Source organism: Glandiceps talaboti, chromosome 6 (genome assembly GCF_964340395.1).
Source record: "Glandiceps talaboti chromosome 6, keGlaTala1.1, whole genome shotgun sequence".
Taxonomy (NCBI): Eukaryota; Metazoa; Hemichordata; class Enteropneusta; family Spengelidae; genus Glandiceps; species Glandiceps talaboti.
This window is the reverse complement of record NC_135554.1, coordinates 292080-313595: the sequence shown is the minus strand read 5'-3', so window position 1 is coordinate 313595 and position 21516 is coordinate 292080. Positions and strand designations below refer to the sequence as shown.

The 21516-nt window shown below is 37.7% G+C and overlaps 1 long non-coding RNA gene across 2 annotated transcripts; it reads left to right on the top strand.

Annotated features, from left to right (window-relative positions):
* The first annotated feature begins 1350 nt into the window (after positions 1-1350).
* LOC144437073 (uncharacterized) lies at positions 1351-21151 on the top strand. 2 transcript variants are annotated; one of them, XR_013480982.1, is made up of 3 exons: positions 10527-10660; positions 15653-15794; positions 20719-21151. It is a non-coding gene; the product is annotated as an uncharacterized LOC144437073 (long non-coding RNA). The 2 variants fall into 2 exon arrangements; XR_013480981.1 differs by lacking the exons at positions 10527-10660; positions 15653-15794 and adding an exon at positions 1351-1463.
* The last annotated feature ends 365 nt before the right edge of the window (positions 21152-21516 follow it).

Genomic DNA, 21516 nt, shown 5'->3' with positions numbered 1-21516 from the left:
CAAGGCATACAAACAAAACAGGTATTTACAGCTTCACTAATAACCTTGCTGGAAAAATGGCTCCATAATCATTATTATTACATTTAATTTACAACAACAAAATATTCGCCACGTACTCGCGGAATACGACAAGCGTGAGTCCTCTGCGTACTCATCGAAAATTAGGCCAACTGCAAGAGTATGACGTCACCCGTATATGGAAATTACGAGTTCAGACGCCACTCGTACTTGAGACTTACGAGCTCGTAACTCTGCCCGTACTTGGTTAGTTTTGGGCGAATTACATACCTCCTTCTTGTCAAAGTGGTAATAATAGTATAAAAACAGTCAAGAATAAAAATGGTAGTTACTAAAATGCATATATAGCCTATGTAGGCCTAACAATATTACATATACTTTCACCATTAAAATATATCACATTATGATAAAATGACTATGAAATATAAACAATAAATAAAGTCACATGCAGGTCACCCTTGTGTGTCATTCCAGTCAAAAGGTCACAAATGCACATGGCGACACTTTCTTTCGTCTTCGTTGTGTCTAAAATTTGGCACACAGAAAGCACGGGGTACACCGCCAATAACTGCGTATGCGTATGACACCATGACATTGCATGTACATGCACGTCTGTATGCCAGAAACTACGGCAATATCGTATGTGATATGATCAACATTTAATTTTGCCGCTACCATGACCAACAAGATAAAGCACTAATCATAGGCAATTTTGGGCTGAAAAAATCTGTATTTTATGAGTAGATCAATGAAATAGTTTGACTCACAGTAATATCAACATACATACCTCAAAACAAATGCACATAATGACGGTCCATCTTCTTGATCATGTATGTCAACTTTTGTCGATATTTTTTTGGCTTCAGAAATTGTAAAAATAAGGTTCAACCTCTCTATCCTTCGGGATAGTGATCATATATATTATACCAATCCCATGACCAGTATTTCACAATAATTTCAATGTTTGTAAGCAAATATTATATATGAGAACCGATCGCAAGGTCAAGGCCATGGCATTAAATACACGCTGATAAGCTACGACAGATTGCTTTGTTTGTCTTAAGCTGTGACACGTGCAAGTGCACATGGCGGAATTACGCTCAATGAGTGGTCAATGGAATCTGTCAATCAATATCGGCAATTGGTCAGTTACCCTAACTGCCTCCTAGCTAAAATAATATTGTATATATCTTGTGTATCTCAGTCCATGGATTTGTGTTATTGCCAATTGCAGTATGGCTATTCAAGACAGTTTCTAGTCTATACTCAGTACATTATTAGTACTTTATTAGTATCTAATCTTATGAGTGTGTTTATCTCACAGGAAACAACATGACATCATCAACAGAGGCAATTCCTTTAGCTGTTGCTAAAGAAGCAATGGTGAACGAATTGGAAGATGATGTACTAGGTGATGAAGAATGGAATGTAGTCAGATCAGAAAGGTAACCTTTATACTTTAACCTATGACCTCTTTGTTCTTGCATCAGTCCATGGAATTAGAACCCCAGGAAGGACAGCTGTTATAGATCAAAGGGACAGTCATTGCCTCCACTGTTTGCTAAGAAAACAAGTCTGTTTTCGTAGTACTAAGGTGTGAACAGCAACTTTTTAAGATCGTAACAAGCTTAGCATATTAATGAGGGCGTTCAGGTTTTGTTCGGGTGTTCTCAACTATTATCGATAGTGTCATGATGCATCATTGATCAAAACATGGCCACCGACAAGCAATTCTGTGACATGGCATTCGTGACTTCTGACATTGACGATGAGGAAAATTCTTTCAACACGAACGATGCTGATACTATTGAAAGTGCTATATTGGAAGAGGATTGTTTTTGTGTATGTGTGGGCCCGGAGTCGGGCTCAATGATAGCGTATGGCGGCGAAGGTTGTCCTGTTGTAAATAGCAAAATAAACATAAACAATCAAGTGTGATCACAACATTAGGCATAATAACCTTGAAAATCAGCGACATTTGACAGTCATTTGACGCTTGACAACAATCTGCAGCTAAGAGATTGTGGTGTCATCGGAAAGCTTTTAATCAGCATTCAAATTTTACTAAGACACTTTTTGTCAGAGATTGTCGCAAAGAAAACAGTCAGGAGGTGAAATTAACTCACAAAAAATGTAATGGCAGTTAAAAATCTTCATAACTTATCTAGTTGTTGCTCGGTTTTCAAATGTTTGGTATGACCAAGCTCGTAGTGACGCTATCTAACTGCTGAAACACTCTGCGCTGTTGCATTGACCCCTCTATTCAACTGCGCTTGCATAGCAACGACCCTGGATTTTTGAACGCCTTAACAACAGAAGAATGGCATTCTTGAACCACGGAGGCGATGGCTATGCAAAAGGGACCCAACACAATAGAGACAAAGGGATTAACTTGGTCTAAAACAAAAGATTTTAAATCGGATTAAGCCAGTCGTCCTTCCTGGGGTTCTACTTCCATGATCAGTCATACACACACTTGTACATACATGTACATACATTCGCACACATGTACAGACAGGCAGACATGCACACACACACACACACACACACACACACACACACACACACACACACACACACAGACCTAAACACACGTCAGAAGACTTTACCAAAGAATGCTATGTGGGCTAAAATGCAACCATAGACAGTGCAGGAGTCATATTATTAATAGCAAAACAAAACACAGAATTCTATAACTACACAAAAGAAACAGTTCATGTCATATACACAGAATAACAAAAGATATGCATAGAATTGCAAAACGGATTACAATACAAACACTATGAAGTATCTAAATCCTAACAACATAAACATTCTAACCATGTGTGTTAATATACATATTCTATAGGGGCTTCACACTGAAGATACTTAGAGCGCTCTAAGTGATTAAAGATTATCAGTATTAACAGTTCGTTATATGTCTGCTTTCACACATGCTTTGTGAGACGGTGGACCAGGCGTAACATTCCATTGAAACAATGGACCTTACCTGTCAAAAGATTGGACATTTTACAACCCCGACATTAATATTATGGAGCCTTCAAGAAATGTTCAGAGGTACCCCAATCCCTCAAATTCAGCAAAAGTAGAAATGCAGAAAAGCACAGAAACAGAAGAAAAAAACGTCAAAATCACAACAAACGCTACAATTATTGCAGCTCCCCTATCTAAAATGGCTGACTTTGATCAACTACAACACAATGATGATATTAGACCCCACCAGACGAACTCCGGACGGGGACTAATGGATTGGGTTCCGTCCGTCTGTCCGTCCGTCCGTCCGTCCAGAGCCGTTTCGTGGAGATGCCTGGACCGATTTTTCAAACTTGGTACATGAGCAACATACTATGGCATACATATGCACGTCAATTTGTTTTATGATGCGATCCAATATGGCTGCCTAGCAGCCATTTTGTTTGCGAATTTTCTGTGTCTAAAGCCATAACTCAGACATGCTTGAACAGATCTCATTCAAAATTGGTATTAGGTCAGTGTTCTATGACATGCATGTGCATATTCAGGTATCTACGAGGTACAAAATATGCATGATGCGAGTGGTGAGTTGTGAGTAGCAAGTGGCAAAATGTGCTACTTTCGAGTAGTGAAAAGTGATGCTTGCGAGTGGTGACAATGTATGACTTGCGAGTGGCTAATGGTTAAAGGTTTGATGTTTGATGATCGTGATGGCATGACATCGACAGTGTTACCAATGATTGGAGCCTCGTGATTGGCCTCGCTAGCTAGGTAGCAGCATGGTGGCTTTGGTAAGTACGATAGTACCGATAGTAACGTTGTACTTACCGCTGTACTTACCGAAGCCACCGTGTGTAAACCGTCCATTATCCGAACGTCTTGGGGGACATGCTTTTTAGACGAATACAAAATGAAATTCCTATGGATGGGGAAAGTATTAGTAGTCGCGTTCGACCAAGAACACTGAATGAATTTACGACGCTACTCGATAGCTCGACGCTACTCGAGTCGATCAACGCTGCGTGAACATCCGGAGCAAGACCCGTTGGGCTTTGTACATCCATGGATGTATGTCACTAATACATCCATGGTTCTACCGTAGCTCTGGAGACGTGTCGGAAAACCCAGCGTACACCCAGAGCTAGTTCTAGCCATGTCGTGTTAATGGTCATTTCCATCTTAGTTGCGAATTCACGTACATGTAACTTGTCTTTAAATTTCTTGATGTCCAAAATTGTTGTTTTCCCAACTCCACGAACTCCACTCAAGTTTTACCGCAATCAAGTAGTCGATTGACAATTCGCACCAAGGCCTTCATATCTCACAAGTTTTATTCATTGTATACACTGCTTTGACTAAACTACGGCCAGTGTTTGGTGGTCTTACTATAAAGTTACTTCAAATCATAAAGTTTTTTCTTTCAACAACATCGCCGCTAGTTAGTCGGTTGTCGTCATTCCATTGTTTGCTACAATGTTTCTAAAGACGTGATAACTATCTGACACAATGACAACGACGTAACAACAATCAGACTGTCGGCTTGACATAGAGACATGTTGGTCCATCACGGCATACCGTCAAAGGAGAGTGTGAATGATCCCAACGAATAGAAAAAGCCATGACATTGGCAGCTGTCTATCAATCAACTAAGGCTTCGTCGACATGACATGGAAGTCGGCAATTGTAAATGGTCGGCAATGAATCTATCAGATAAGGATAAAGTGAACAAATATTGATTGAGTTCTCTCTACACTATATTTACGATGCTATCATGCCATTCGGCTTGAAACGTGAAGGGGTTGTACATGCATTGACATGGTAGTTCGGATGACCAAACAGTTCTGATAATCGATGTTCGGATAACCGGCGGTTTCAATACTGTAGTTGCATCTGGGTCAATGCACATATACATGTTACTTGCAAGCGTCTCTACCACCTTCCTGGAGGACGGTGCCTGGACGATGTTGTAACTTGTATAAATTGTGTATATTTATAATATACTTGAAAATGAAAATAATTGAAAGTTTATTGTATCCTTTTTCACAGCGTGAGTTTCCGTTTGTATTTAATATTAAAATTTGTCACCATCGACTGTGTATGAAAGATGGTTTATTCCCGGGAAACTAGCAATGATTCAAAGAACTACTTCTAGACATTGCAGTGTTGACAGTTGTACACATGACCAGTACAGTGTGTCAGTGTACTCGTAGCGAAATAATTTTTTGTCAAAGGACACTTTCATATAGCAGGTGTCAAGTACTCCGCCTAAAGGAGGTGTAATTGACGTTAATAAAATCATCAAACAAATTCGCACATGTACGCATCTCTGTGCTCGGCTGTAACACCGACTGGGAGCTGTTAATTGGTGGTGTGATGATTGATAATATCAATTATCACACGACCAATTAACAGCTTCGGTGTTACAGCCGAGCACAGAGATACGTACATGTGCGAGTTTGTTCGATGATTTTATTTGATGTGACTCATGAGACGAGACAGACAATGACTTTAAGAATATGACGAAAATAAACTCTCCGTTTTGTTACAAGACCACGAATATTTGTTTAAAAACCTCGTGGGGTTATACTTCCATGCTTACACGAACTCATGGGTGAAACTTGTCAGAACGCAAATGACCTCAAGTGACCTATTTGATCAGGTACGACCGCAGTTGAATTTCAGTCGAAGTTCCGTGTTGTCAGCGTCGATATAATTATTCATTTTTTTTAATTAATTTTTTTTAAATCCAAGCTTCTCCATGGTTGTTGTGTTTGGAAGGAGGTTGATATGAGAGCTGTGATAGCCACAGAATACTAGACACGGCTTTATACTTGCAAGTGATACATTGTCACCACTCACAAGCGTCACTTTTTACTACTCGCAAGTGATACATTGTCACCACTCGCAAGTGTCACATTTCACTACTCGCAAGTGATACATTGTCACCACTCGTAAGCGTCACTTTTCACCACTCGCAAGTGGTGTATTTCGCCACTTGCTACTCGCAACTTTCACTCGCATCATGCATATTTTGTACCTTGTACATACCTCGCATATTCATTGTTGTCATGAGATGATCCAATATGGCTGCCTGGCAGCCATTTTGTTTGAGAATTTTCCATGTCCAAAGCCATAACTCAGACATGCTTGAACAGATCTCATTCAAAGTTGGTATTAGGACAGTGTTCTATGTCATACATGTGCATGTTCATTGTTGTCGTGATACAATCCAATATGGCTGCCTGGCAGCCATTTTGTTTGCGAATTTTCCATGTCCAAAGCCATAGCTCAGACATGCTTGAACAGATCTCATTCAAAGTTGGTATTAGCACAGTGGTCTATGACATACATGTGCATATTCATTGTTGTAATTTTGGAAAAAATTGTTGACATATTATGGTGGTTTTGGTTACCATGGCAACAGATGTTCATAAAATGACCCCCTATTTTGAACTCAGCATACAAAACTACCCCAGGTAGGGTGGTTAGTATTGAAATAAACTTGATTATTATAAAAACTATTATTTCTATATACTTTTTATTTAATTATTATTATTACAAGTGGAGGGGTTTAAATAGTACATAATAATGAAAAATGTTGGGAGAACTTTAGAGGAATATCACTTATGGTTGGTGTGTATACAGGTGTAAAGGTTGACGTTTTACACCCATAACTAATTATTCAACATTTCCCATTCAAGCTTCAAGTCGTAACAATTGGGAGCTTGGTACTTGCCATGTATATGAATAAAAGTATGACAATATTATTTTATTTATGACTAAATTGGCACTAGCACTGCGGCCCAGCGAAGATCTCAATTGTCCAGTATTCCTGAAGCATTTAGGCACTAATATTTGATTGACAGCTACGGTATTGGTAGCGATGACTCAGATTTTCACAGATTTTTCAGACAGATTGGTGTGCATTTGAAAAAGTTGAACATGAGCTGAGCAAAGTTTAGTTGTCATAAAATAATGTTGCAAAGTTTAGTGAAAAGAATATCGATTTCAAGTTTTTCTGATATGAGCGCAGTAGTACTGTACTGACTGTGGTGAGTGTCCATGGTACACATATTGCTGACATGTTGATAGCATTATTTGCTGACGGGTATTAAACTAAAGTACATGTATACTGAATAACTCGAAACTCCCTGAAATTAAAGACTGACTTTTGTGAAAGCAAATGCTAGGTCAGTCTATATGTATTATGTGTAATTTACTTACAGAATAACGAAGTTAGAGGTCTGTATTTATCATTATTATTATTAAACTTTATTTCGGGAAAGAAAAGAATGCAAACACGCACATAAACATCCCATAGATAAAAACTATACATAAAAAAACAGCATTTTAAAACAAGTAAGACTTTAAAAAGACAACCTGACAAATACACACATGAACAAACAAAAGCATTTAAAAATACAACAAAACTCTATACAGTTTATGAATCCCTGTATAGAGGATTGTATCGGAATTGAGCACTGCTGCAATTAAACTATTTTGACTGTTTCTGATATGTTCAAAAAAGTTGTACATCAATTTAAGTCTAAGAGCCCCAAAAGTGGGGATTGTGTGCTGTTCAAACATATGACTGGCACTGCAATCACGCGAGTAACCCATCAGAATGCAAAACGTATTGTTGTAACAAACTCTAAGGTTGTTAAAACACTCCTTATTGTACAATGACCACAGCAGTAGTATAATAAATGAGAATTTTGGACCACTTTAACGACATTACCTCTATTTCATTAGTTCTAAGGCAAATTAAGTCTTATATCTGTACTAAAATCAATTTTAGAACCAGTTTAAACCAGTTTAAAGTGACATACCTCTTATTTAATCAATTTTAAGGCAAAATAAACCTTAGTAGCATTAGTAATTAATAAGCAACACATAGCTTTCAAATAGCTCTGTCATAGTATATGGTTTTGGACCATGAAACAACGTACCTGTTTTACCTAAAAATAAATGGTATAATCTATAGTAAACATTGTAAGCCATTGTAAGCCATTTGAATAGTGCAGTGCAGTCTATTGTGAATACCTTGGAGCTGTCACGTTTCAAGGATATTTAGTCAAAGGTTAATAGGTTTATAATAAGCTACTTAAGCTTTCAATAGAGGGCTTACAATAGATTATTTATGGTCCATTTGTATAGGTGTTTACGCACTGGAGTTGAACCAACCAACTCACCATAACTTTTTACTTCTAGGGCCTAAGTATGCGTCCCGAATTCGGCATAAAATCAGTATTTTTAAATGTAATTTCAAAATTTATGTTGCTAACATGAATGAAGAGATGTCAATAAAAGTTTGGATGTTTACAGTATCTAAAATGGTGGACTCTAGTGAAAGTTACGGCGAGTTGAAAATGTTGAAAATAAGGCCACTAATGGTACAATCTAACTATGACTCATTTTTTCTTAGAAATACCCATGATGCTCTTCGGCTACTGTGAACAAGAAAAAAACAAATTAATGAGAATTACACAAAATTTAGTTAAAATTTTATGGTTTTAGTTATATAATTATTAACCTATAATTGGTTGTATATTTGTACATTATTTTCATCAACATTAACTGTTAATAAAAGTAGTAATAAATGCATTATTGAAAACACTCAAACCGTAGATAGAGTGAAATGAGTGAAGTGAAGTACTGGCTGGGTGGTACCTATGGTACATGTAACAAAGAATTCAAAATCGGAACAGTTGCGGGGCAAAGTGCTAGATCTAGCACTTCGCCATTTTTTGACAAAGTGCTAGATCTAGCACTTTAGCGAAAAGTGGCGAAGTGCTAGATCTAGCACTTCAACAAAGAGTGGCAAAGTGCTAGGTCGTCGGTAAATATGTCATGTTAAATTGTTATACCGGTAATGGACATGTTATTACTCTCAGTGTAAAATGTTACTTCCCGTGTTAACGACCTTAGAGTTTGATTTTCCGTATGTTTTGCCAATGCACAAACAAGTTTCTACTTCGTAATTTTCAGTAACGTTCAGTTTTGTATTTTTTCGATGTTCTATGCGGCGAAAACTACAGCACGTGGTCGTTTCCCTTCCACGTTTCGTAATCCTTACAACGGCTTGACACCACTACCAACAACCGCAGACCGCCATTTTGACAGCTGTCACGTCAAATAACGCACTCCCATATACAGTCGAAACTACGAACATTTTGTTCGGCGTGCGTCACAGACTTCAACTATAGCACGCAGTCATTTCGTCGGAACCACGTTTCGTACTCCGTAGTTGACAACGGCGTGACACCACACAGTCGAAACTTCGAAGATTTCAGGAAGTAGAAACATTTAGTTCGGCGTGTGTCACAGACTTCATACTGCAGATTTAATGGCAGTGACATTTGTAACATTGCATGACAAAGATATAATATAAAGGAAAACTGAATTTCTTGGTGTGTGTGTGTGTGTGTGTGTGTGGGGGGGGGGTTAGTGTGTCTAGATGCGAGAGCGAAGATTTTTCTTGATCGTTGAACACGAAAATAAAGTCTGGGTGTAAGTTTATATCATGTTCACTATATTTCTATTGAATAGATTCACTTCTTTCAGTATTATCAGATCGTTTATAGATGACAAAAAATATTGCTATCGAAAACGTAAGTGCGAAAACATATTCGTGTGAACAATTTTAATTTCAGCCCTTCATTGCTGTAAATATTTTGATAGAAATCTATAAATAACCCGTCACTACTGTTTTGTAAATTCCATGTACTTGGTACTGCCAACTTCTTTATTGAAAACAACGACAATAAATAATCCATGACTTCGCCAGATCTCAAGTAAACCATCACATTACTGTTTACTGATTTTTTTTGCATTCCTAGACAATCACCAACTTCAATATCGTCCCTTATGTAATTCCTGGTCGCTCAGAAATTATACTCCAATGTGGGATAAAGATTTCAGTGATTTTCAAATTTATTTCAAGACGTTATGATTGATATATCTTTCCCGCTCTAAAATAGACATGGTATAAGAAATACTGAGTGGCTAGTCCTTGTTTACAGAGTAGATTGCAGATTCTGAAGTACAGTCCCGCCCACAGGCACTCCCGAGATATGTATGATATCAGAATGTTTCTATCAGAATACAATACAATGTCGATAATATCGATGATATTGACGTGTTTTAGCCAATTGTATATGAAAGGGGTAAAATAATAACACTTGTTTCTGTGATCGCGCAAGTCCATCCAAGGTATTGACAAGGCATGTTTGTAACAGAACACACAACCCCCGGGACACAAACGTACGTACGGCAACGTGAAGTTTCAACCGGCCGTTTTACTCGGCAAACATTTAACAAACTTCAGATAAATCGTGTCGTTGTTACAATCGGCCAAAGATAAGTTTTGGAGTCGATCGTGCGCCACACGACCATGTACACGGACTACTGACATGGCGCATGTATGTGACATTTATCGACCACGTTATATCAAGCCGTTGGAGGCGCTTCGTTGTTTACAGTCCCGCACTTCGTTGTTTTCTGGCGAAGTGCTAGATCTAGCACTTCGGCGAAAACTGACGAAGTGCTAGATCTAGCACTTTGTCAAAAAGTGGCGAAGTGCTAGATCTAGCACTTTGCCCCGCAACTGTTCAATTTTGGACCATTTAGCTACCTCCCCAGTCCCATGACGATAAAGACGTAATTACATGTAAGTGTTGACAACATTCAATGCATGGTCAGTGAATAGCTCTGCCAGTATCATATACCCAACGTGATTGGGTGAAATTACTCACTTTTTTGTAAGCTGCGATCCTATTGGTCATATATGACGTAGTGACCTAATTACATTAATTATTTCACAACATGGCGACTTGTAAAAAGACTAGCGTAGCGATCACACTTGGAGGTTGGAATGCGCCGTATACAGTCATCTTATGAAGGGAAATATACATTTTTAGCAATGCTACATTCCTAGAAAGAATACTGATGTTTCTGTGATGTAAATAGCAGATTGAATTACGACATACCGTCATAGGAAGAATTGAAGCTTCGTATGTTGATGTGAGTCCACCCACGGGGAATATGTTTACAGTTACACATCGTTGTATGTACATGTACTACAAAATATACCAATGCATGCCAAGTCAGTCATTTTCTAAATCCTCCAAAATAATATAGATTAAAAAATGAAATTCTTCAGTTGTCCCCCCCCCCTATTTTGAACTAAATCCCAAAAAAATTTATGCAAAAAGGGGGGGGGGGATCAATCATTATAAGGTGTATTAGGGTGAGGTTTTTTTTTTTTTTGTTTCTCATCTCCAATGGAATAGTCAGGCGGGTCGGGCGGGCGAAATAAAAAAAAAAGGGGTGCAAGAAAAAAAAATGTATTTTTTCAGTTCTATTCTCTGTCCTTTCTGTCCTGTTAGTCTCTATACAACTTCATTTCTCTTCTCTTTATTGAATTCCTTGTTACAAGTCTCTTTCCTTCATTTTAGCAAGGTTGACAAGTCTGTAGAACAACTTTGTAAGAAGATGATTAAATACTTATCATCCTGATGGGTGTATATCTGTAGCCATGAACTATTGTGTGATTTTATCAGGAGTACTAATACATTCGTCCTATTAATCAAAGTGGCATGGTGCTAGATGAATTTTCATTTATATAAACCATTACTTCTATGAAACATTTTTCTTCAGTATGAACTTGTCAAAATAATCCACCAGATAACATGTAAACATTTCTAGAACTCAGAACCCCTTTGGGATTTACTGTTTAAAAGTAATTAAAAGTAATAATGTAAACATCGGAATGTCTTCAAAGGTCATGCATGTCATGGGCCATGAAACGCTATGGAGTCGGTCATTTCCCTGATAATACAACTGATTTAAAGCTAAAAACTGGTCAAGAAATTAGGAATGCAGTATGACTTTTACCAATTTTAAGCATAATTTTGAAAATGATGGAAATATTCTGAGCTATTATTACATTGCAGCAAAATGTACCGCGTGACAGTATTAATTTTGAGCCCTGTCCCTCATCAAACCTCAACAGCTTCTGCCATGATGAAAGACACATGCAGCTCTGACGTAACAAAGGGGTTGGGTGGGTGGGTGGGTGGGTGAGAGGGGGGGGGGGTTAGACGGCGGTGTTCTGCCAAGGTTTCCAACAAGTGGGGACACAGGCCCCTTGGTTCCAAAAAGTGGTGTCATTTGACAGGGAGTGGGGTCAATTATTATTGTCTATGAAATATTCATATAAATTATCTCAGACCACTATTGTGAGTATCAATCTGCTAAGACAGTGCTCTATACCGCAGTGGCAAAGCGCAATTATTGCGCTCTGCCACTGCGGTGGAGCACTGTCTTAGCAGATTGATACTCATCGAGTTACATACGCTCCTCCTCCAAGTCGAGCACTCTACTCAACCAGCTACCAGACCCAGAATGGAACAGCCACAAATATATATATATATATATATATATATATATATATATATATATATATATATATATATATATATATATATATATATATATATATATATAGTCTGATGATCGCACTATGCGTGAAACTCCGAGTTACAACCAAGAAAGAGTTCCAGTACTACCAAAACGCTCTGCCACTGCGGTATAGAGCACTGTCTTAGCAGATTGATACTCACCGAGTTATATATATATATATATATATATATATATATATATATATATATATGTATATATATATATGTATATATATATATATATATATATATATATATATATATATATATATATATATGTATATGATATATTGTTTAGAAAGATTGGACAGCCAGGTAGGCACAATTTTTAATCTGAATATCAATGAATAGCAGTGCTCAAATGTATAATTCCCTTTTTTCAGACAAGGACAATGAACAACTTCTAAATAAGTCACAGTGAACATATGATTGAATAAAAACTTTGAGAAATCCTAAACTTGTAACCACTTGTTTCATTTTTAAAATTGTTAGTACACTGCTGTGTTTATCATTCCCTCTTCAAATTCATGACATTTTGAAGAAAAAAATCCCTGACTTTAAAAAGTACCAAATGTGAACGAAAAACTTACAAATAATAGTCAAACAAACTTTAAAATAATTTATTTTTTATTAATTAACCGTTACTGGCTGTGTATCATGATTTGGTCCTGCTATATCAAATGACAGCATAGTTACGTATTGTAAACTTGCAATGATACGGAAAGCTGACATTAGGTGTCCTTGAAACTCAGAAGTTGGATCTTTAACTAAAACTATCAACAAAGTCAAAGTTGGGATGCTCTGTAAATATTACATTAATTTTTTTCTGATTTGCACAACAAGTTCGTTCTTCATGTCTGACCGCGGGCGCACATGCATCGGCCGTCTATCGTGGCCATGCCAGTGATTACGCATTGATTCAGTGCCCAACATTCACATGTGTCACTAGCACTGTCAACATCATGCAACACGATCCCCTAACACAGCTTTTTCGGAATCAAAATACACATGTACTCATTTAATTTAACCCATCAACAAATGAAAATCACAACCTGTTCCATAAATTTGGTTCACGAAGGCTTCTGAGCTGTGGCATGGCAGATAGATGTTCCGGTAGCAAGTTCAGTGTTTCACACACGTCAGTGATTAGGTCAGAGGTCACGACAGTGACAGTAGACAAAACACATGACGAGAGACGTCCATTTCGACGTCTCATCTAATCCCTCTAATGTTTTAATTTGTAGATTAAGTTTATCAAAGTTGATCTTTTTGTGGCATTTTTTATGTTAACAATAGAACTGCGCGTTGTCACTGTATCTTATATGATGTCAACAAAGCTTTCCCTTAATACGCAGTCAGTATACTTCTTGTGGGATTCACGTCGAGTCAGAGCCTGGCCTGGTCCGGCCGTGGACTTAGATCATTTTCATTTCTGCCGTAAAATGAATGCGCCAAAGCGACGCAAGGTGGGAAAATTATTGCTTCATTTGTAATTTTAGGGGGCCAATGTCGCAAGGTCGTGGCCTCGGCAGAACTGGCCTAAGACGCCATGGGGAACCTTACAATTTTGCTGTGCTCAGGGGTCGGTCGGAAATAAAAAAACTTTTTTTTTTCTGATGTCGGAGCTGCAAATTAGGGTCGGTCGGGAGATGAGAAACAGAAAAATAAAAAGGGCCGCCCTTATCATTCGTATGTAGCCTGCACAACTTCAAATTTATTGTGAGGGAAACCCCCAGCTGTTGTCCCATGAGAGTTACATGAATTTTGATTAAAAGTATACCTTGTCAATCATTTATTAGCTTAGGTATCATACTGCCTTGTCATTGGTATGAATATTATACAAACGCTAACTTGTTGCCAAGTAGACCTCTGTAGTAGACCGACTACTTTTGCGACAGTCCCAAGAGAATTACGTGAATAAATTACGTGCTTGTCAATCATTCAACTCTCATTACAATGCAGTCTCATTATTGCCCCAACACACATTAGCACTGGCGGTGTCTCAAAGGGGGCAAACATCTTTGGCGGTACGTCAAAATAACGATGAATAAACAATGCAAGGTCAGATTGTGAATGAATTTTTAGGCGCATGAATGCGGAAGAACGGGAAGAACAAAAATTTCATTCGTCACATACCAGGAGGGGGGGGGGGGGGGGGGGGCGGTTTCCCGTAACTTTGCCAAAAGTCGACATTGTAAAAAAGAAAGGCCTGGGCGCTTGCCCGTGTGAGGGCGCAAAACCGAGGAATTACTTATATATATATATACACACACACACAAAATACACAAGTTATGGTACGGAGCCGTTACTCTGAGTTTCACGCTTGAATGCGATCTTCGGACAAAGATCAATTACTACCAAACCAGAGTGACTGTAGAGTTTCAATTACTACCAAACCAGAGTGACTAGTTTCAATTACTACCAAACCAGAGTGACTATAGCATTTCAATTACTACCAAACCAGAGTGACTATAGTTTCAATTAGTCACCACAATATTTTTTACATCTCACTCAGTATTTTTTGTCATGAATAACACAAACAAAATGCAGACACTGATAGCATGCACGTACATAAAATGTTACAAATTATTCTGTGTGAACACAATTAAACAGTTTTGAATTTGAGTCTTTCTTGTTTCATCCAACAGTGATGTTGATTTGTGCTCACACGGAGGTAATTATCATGCCACTCAATTGAAACTCTATGGACACTCTAGTGTGGTAGTAACACCTTATGTATGCTTAGATGTTATTCTCCAATATTTTTCTTATGTTCAGCCAAGGAAAATGAGTGACCTAATTAGGGGCCTTTGTCACTACAAGTTGTTGTTGTTAGACTCCTAGTGACAACCCTTAGGTCATGAGTATTTTTCAGTTGAATAAAAAAAAATATTGGCAAATAATATAATTACACCAACACCAGTAATATCAAAGAAAAATCAGGGAAAGTAATGGCAATTTTGAACATTTTGACTCATATTTCACACACAGTATGTAGACACTTGATGTTTTGACATAAACGTGCACTGTCATGACATAGAATGACCAGAGTATATATTCCATATTTTTTGTTCAACTTGGATCATGCATGGAATAAATCATGTCATTGAATCATTATGTATCAAATCTGAATGCCAGAACACATACACTGTAGGTATGTATGGTTATTAATACCTTTTATACATTTATTTACTCATCAGCTGGTCATCATGTACCCAAGGAAGTGATGCTAATAGTGGCACCATTTACTTTACATCGCGATCCCACCTACTGCTCAGATCCAGAAGTCTTTGATCCTGACAGATTCTTGTCCAAGAATTCTTCAGGCCGCCATCCATATTCGTATGTACCTTTCTCAGCTGGATTGAGAAATTGTATTGGTATAAGTATCAAATGCTGTAATACTAATTAAGTTTTGTATCAGTGATATTATATTGTTTGTATGCATTGCCAGGGACTAGTTGATTCCTTTCTATTCTTTCAAAGTGCCTCTATCTGTCTGTCTGTCTGTCTGTCTGTCTGTCTGTCTGTCTGTCTCTCTCTCTCTCTCTCTCTCTCTCTCTCTCTCTCTCTCTCTCTCTCTCTCTCTCTCTCTCTCTCTCTCTCTCTCTCTCCAGTAATTGAAATTCTAACACATGATGAGTCAAGATTTGATTGCGTAAAGCTGATATCACCTTGACCAAACAGAATCAAGAATTACTGGGAAATAATCTATGAGTTGATATTGCAGGTCAAAAGTTTGCCATGTATGAAGAGAAAGTCGTATTGTCATCAATGTTGAGAAACTTCAATATATCAGAGTCTATTATTAGATTTTAGACTGAATCTTAGATTTCAGATCATACTATTCGATAAACACTGCTGTCAAGGGGGGGGGGGGTGCACGGGGAATCGGAGACGACTAACATTATATTTCAAAATTATATGTTAGATTGTAAGTTATATTTTATACGATATTATCGCATAGTAATACTGTAGGCCACAGTTCGGGCTTCTGGGCGATCAGTGATTTATCATATAAAAGATGCTAATACTATTATTTTCTGTGAGCCTCCTCCAAGATTTCAGACAATATTGTTTGATAAAAAAAACCTATTGCGGTGGTCTGGTTGATGAGCAATGCCCAATAATACAGTATAATATTAGTTGTTAGACTTTAACTTATATTTTAGACAGTGTTATCCGATAAAAAATGTTCGTTATGGTCCGAGTAAAAAGCAAGGTCTAATATTAGAGAAATTAGACTCTCACTTAAATCATGCAGACTCATACATACATACATACATACATACATACATACATACATACATACATACATACATACATACATACATACATACATACATACATACACACACACACAGACAGACAGACAGACAGACAGACAGACAGACAGACAGACATACATACATACATACATACATACATACATACATACATACATACATACATACATACATACATACATACATACATACATACATACATACAAACAAATAATCAAACACAAATACACAATCATTTCTAAAGTGAACCATTCTTGTTTGGGACTACATAACAGGGCTATATTGCACTTTTCCTATCATGTCACTGTGGAACTGTCATGGCTCTCCCAGTCAGTCCACAGGCTATCCCATACATAGCACCTACAGGCTCTGTGTGAGTAAACGTCTCCGACTGTTCAAGGTGTTACTCCAGGCCGAGTCACCAAAATTCGCACTGGTCTTGTGAGTGACACACAACTGAGTGATACAGCCTACCCATTGACACCCAACCTGGGTTTGAGTGTGTCAGAGAAATATATGTATCTCCTGTTCCCAATGGGATTTGAACCCAAGACGTGAATCTAAGTGTTACGTTTCATCGTCGGATCAAATTTGTTGCATGTGTAACAAGTGCATTTAAGCTTATCTTTCAATTTTTCATTCATTTATATACACACTGCCTTCATTAATTATTTTGTATGGGCATGGTATTTCTGTTATTGTACATGTTGATTTTGTGTCAGGTGACACGTTTTTTGGCACCCTACTATTTTTGTCACCCAAAGTTATACATTTAGCACAGCCTTTTCACCACAAGATGATGTTTGCTGATACACACACAGACACACACACACAGACACACACACATAATAATACAATTTAATAGTATAAGTACAAAGTATTCCAGGTGAAGAAAGTTTAATCTAAGGTATTATCAAAAGCTGTCACTGACCTTACAAGTTACAAAATTTGACCACATTTTCATGAAATAGTATCACAGTAGGAATGAGTTGACTGATTCATCTCATAGCGTCAGAAACTTGGTAAACTATGAGACCTTTGAACAAGTGACCTAACAGCCTGAATAGAAACACTTTTTTTTTTTTTTTTCATGACTGTGTAAAAGTGGTTCTGCTGTTCAGCTCTTCCACTGTACAGTTTCATTTTAGCAGTGTAATAAAATAGTTAGTGGTATCACACTATAGAACACATTTCACACAGAAAGTTGATAAAATATTGTACATTTATATTACAGTCACCATATTAAAAAAATTCTATTTTAACCCTAATTTTGCATATCTAAAATAGTGCCAATGTGTTGTAGCACAACTGTAGTTTTTACATTTTGTACATTTTTGGAATGTTTATACACTTGTCTGTTAAGTCTGTTTAGTCCTTTTGGAATTAAAGGTTTTTGACCAAAAGTACACATTTTCTGTACCTAATTTGCATATCACAGCCACTGGTAATATTATCATGTAATGAAAAATTCGTAATCTGAACACCAGCGAGAATGTTCCAATCAAATTTCAACCCAACCTGCACAGTACTTTTTGAGTCTACATTTTCTGACCAAAAATCACCTTTTTGACCCATTAAATCACTAATCGATAGTAAGATCATATTTATTTCAAAAATTTTCCAACTAGACACCCAACGTAATATATCCATAAAATATCATGGCAATTGGATCAGTGGTGTTTGACTTTAAGTTGTTCACACACACGCACGCACACTTTGCCATGTTTATAGCATTACTTAACATAAGAAGTTTAGTTATGCTAAACAATTACTTATTTGTTGGGTGTGTGTCATAGTCTTCTACACAATATACTAATAACCAATGTTGACAATCGGTTGATCCTAACGCAAATTTGAAAATGACAAAATTTATAGTTGATGCATGACGGAAATATTTCAGCATGGGGTACACATTAGTCCGTGTTTTTGACAGAATAATGTAATTTGGCTAAAAAATAACTTCACAATCACAACTCCAAACTACGGTGTTAGTCTGAGTACCATACTTCTAGTATGGATTGACTCACTCTACTTTACATGCATGCAGTAGATGTATACTTCCATGCAATTTCTCATGTTCAAAATAAGATTGTTCAATGATTTTTTATCCATATGTTTTGAAATTATGAAAGGCCAAAGCTGTTTGATGATGTATTTAAATTTGTCACATTTATGAAATCTGTGTGTAATTGCCAAAATAAGTTGGCCCAGACTGTTGCTCGCTAACATCAACTCACATCACTGCATAAGTACTCCTGAACAGCTCTTTGGGTACAGGGAGGTGATCTGAAGTATAAACATCATGTGTACTACATGGTCAAGTTTCTCTGTCTGGTGGCACACTGACTACTGCGTAGTAGTATTCATATAGAGAACACTGATGTGGATGTCCAATTGATTTTGAATGGGGGAGGGGGAGGGGGGGGGGGCTAGAAGAAAAAAATATATATAATGTGTATTTGCACGTATGTAATTATAAATTTAAGAGTCTCAGAGTAAAACGGAGTAGACGTTAAAGTGCCTAAAATCAAATTAAGATGTATAACGCAAGTCAAGGCATTTTATAGTCCATGACGGACAAAGACTTCCCTGTGAGGGAAAGTGAGAATTAGATGTGAATTGTAGAATACTATGTACCATGTGAGTCAAGGCATTTTATAGTCAATGAGGGACAAAGACTTCCCTGTGAGGGAAAGTGAGAATTGGATGTGAATTGTAGAATAATATGTACCATGTGAGTCAAGGCATTTTACAGTCAACAAGTCATTGAGAATGACATAGTCCTCGCTATAATTGGGTTTTAAGGAATTATCACTACTCTGATCACGCAACAACATTTGTGAACCTAAAACAAACAGACTTAGATATGTTGTGTGTGCTTGTTGGACATGGAATATGCCTCCAACAATAAAGGATTGGTTGGGTATGGGGGATCATATCACGATGAAAATGGAGTCTGAGTTATGGCTTTGGACATGGAAAATTCACAAACAAAATGGCTGCCAGAAAGCCATATGGGATCGTATTACGACGAAAATGGATATGCACATGTATGTCATAGAACACTGTCCTAATACCAACTTTAAATGAGATCTGTTCAAGCATGTCTGAGCTATGCCTTTGGACATGAAAATTCGCAAACAAAATGGCTGCCAGGCAGCCATATTGGATCGTATCACAACGAAAATGGATATGCACATGTATGTCATAGAACACTGTCCTAATACCAACTTTGAATGAGATCTGTTTAAGCATGTCTGAGTTATGGCTTTGGACATGGAAAATTCACAAACAAAATGGCTGGCAGGCAGCCATATTGGATCGTATCACGACGAAAATGGATATACACATGTATGTCATAGAACACTGTCCTAATACCAACTTTGAATGAGATCTGTTCAAGCATGTCTGAGTTATGACTTTGGACATGGAAAATTCGCAAACAAAATGGCTACCAGGCAACCATATTGGATCGTATCACAATGAAAATGGATATGCACATGTATGTCATAGAACACTGTCCTAATACCAACTTTAAATGAGATCTGTTCAAGCATGTCTGAGTTATGGCTTTAGACAGGAAAAATTCGCAAACAAAATGGTTGCTAGGCGGCCATATTGGATCGTATCATAAAACAAATTGACGTGCATATGTATGCCATAGTATGTTGCTCCTGTACCAAGTTTGAAAAAAATCGGTCCAGGCATCTCCAAGAAACAGCTGCGGACGGACGGACGGACGGACAGACGGAACCCAATCCATAAGTCCCCGTTCCGGACTTCGTCCGCGGGGACTAATGAGGGACAAAGACTTCCCTGTGAGGGAAAGTGAGAATTAGATGTGAATTGTAGAATACTATGTACCATGTGAGTCAAGGCATTTTATAGTCAATGAGGGACAAAGACTTCCCTGTGAGGGAAAGTGAGAAGCAGTTTGGAACTGTAGAATATGTACTAAGAGTGTACTTTATATGTTGCAGGTGCAGCTGCAGTTGGACGGACTACAAAAGAAATTAGAGGAATTAGAAAAAGACGGCAAACGCTACATCTGTGGACAATGCTCTACAAAAGGTGATGGAGCTAGCACAAACACCAACATGGAACACAAGGCCACACAAATACTGAATGGATTAAGCAGTGCTGGCCATATTTGAGACAAATGATTTTGGGCAAGAAGCAGGGCACCTTATCATTCTGTTGTTGGGAAATAAAGAAGAGGAAGAAATTGCATCAAAAGTGTCTAAGTTCCTTCAACATGGGAAGTGGCCTACCCATTATACTAATCATACTCCATATTGTCCGGCCAAAAACTACAGAGAAGACGTGGATGTAAAACCCAGATATTTGAAATGTTATGTTTGTGGTATTGTTAGGAACTTCGCCAGATATTGTAAAGAAAAAATTCCCTGTGAGATGGAGTCATTAAAATTAAACCTTGAATAAATTTCATTCATGTGTTCTCTATTTGAGTGTGAGCTTGTAAGTTAAGATATTAGTACTCTGAGACAGGGGTGTGATCACCAAAAGGCATTGCCTTATGACAGCCTGCCTTTTGTAGGATCCTGTCTGGGGTGCCTTCTACATGTAATTAAAAGGGGTGTTAAAATTTTCTTTCAGTTCGATATTCCAATGTGGGAAATGGAATATAAATGTGCAGTAATGTGAAACCTTCTCTTGGGTGTCTGTTGAGGGTGCACCCAGGCATGACTCTACGTCTCGGATGTTGAAGCAGTAGCCTAGGGAAAAAATCAACATATCTCCCTGGTACATGACATTAA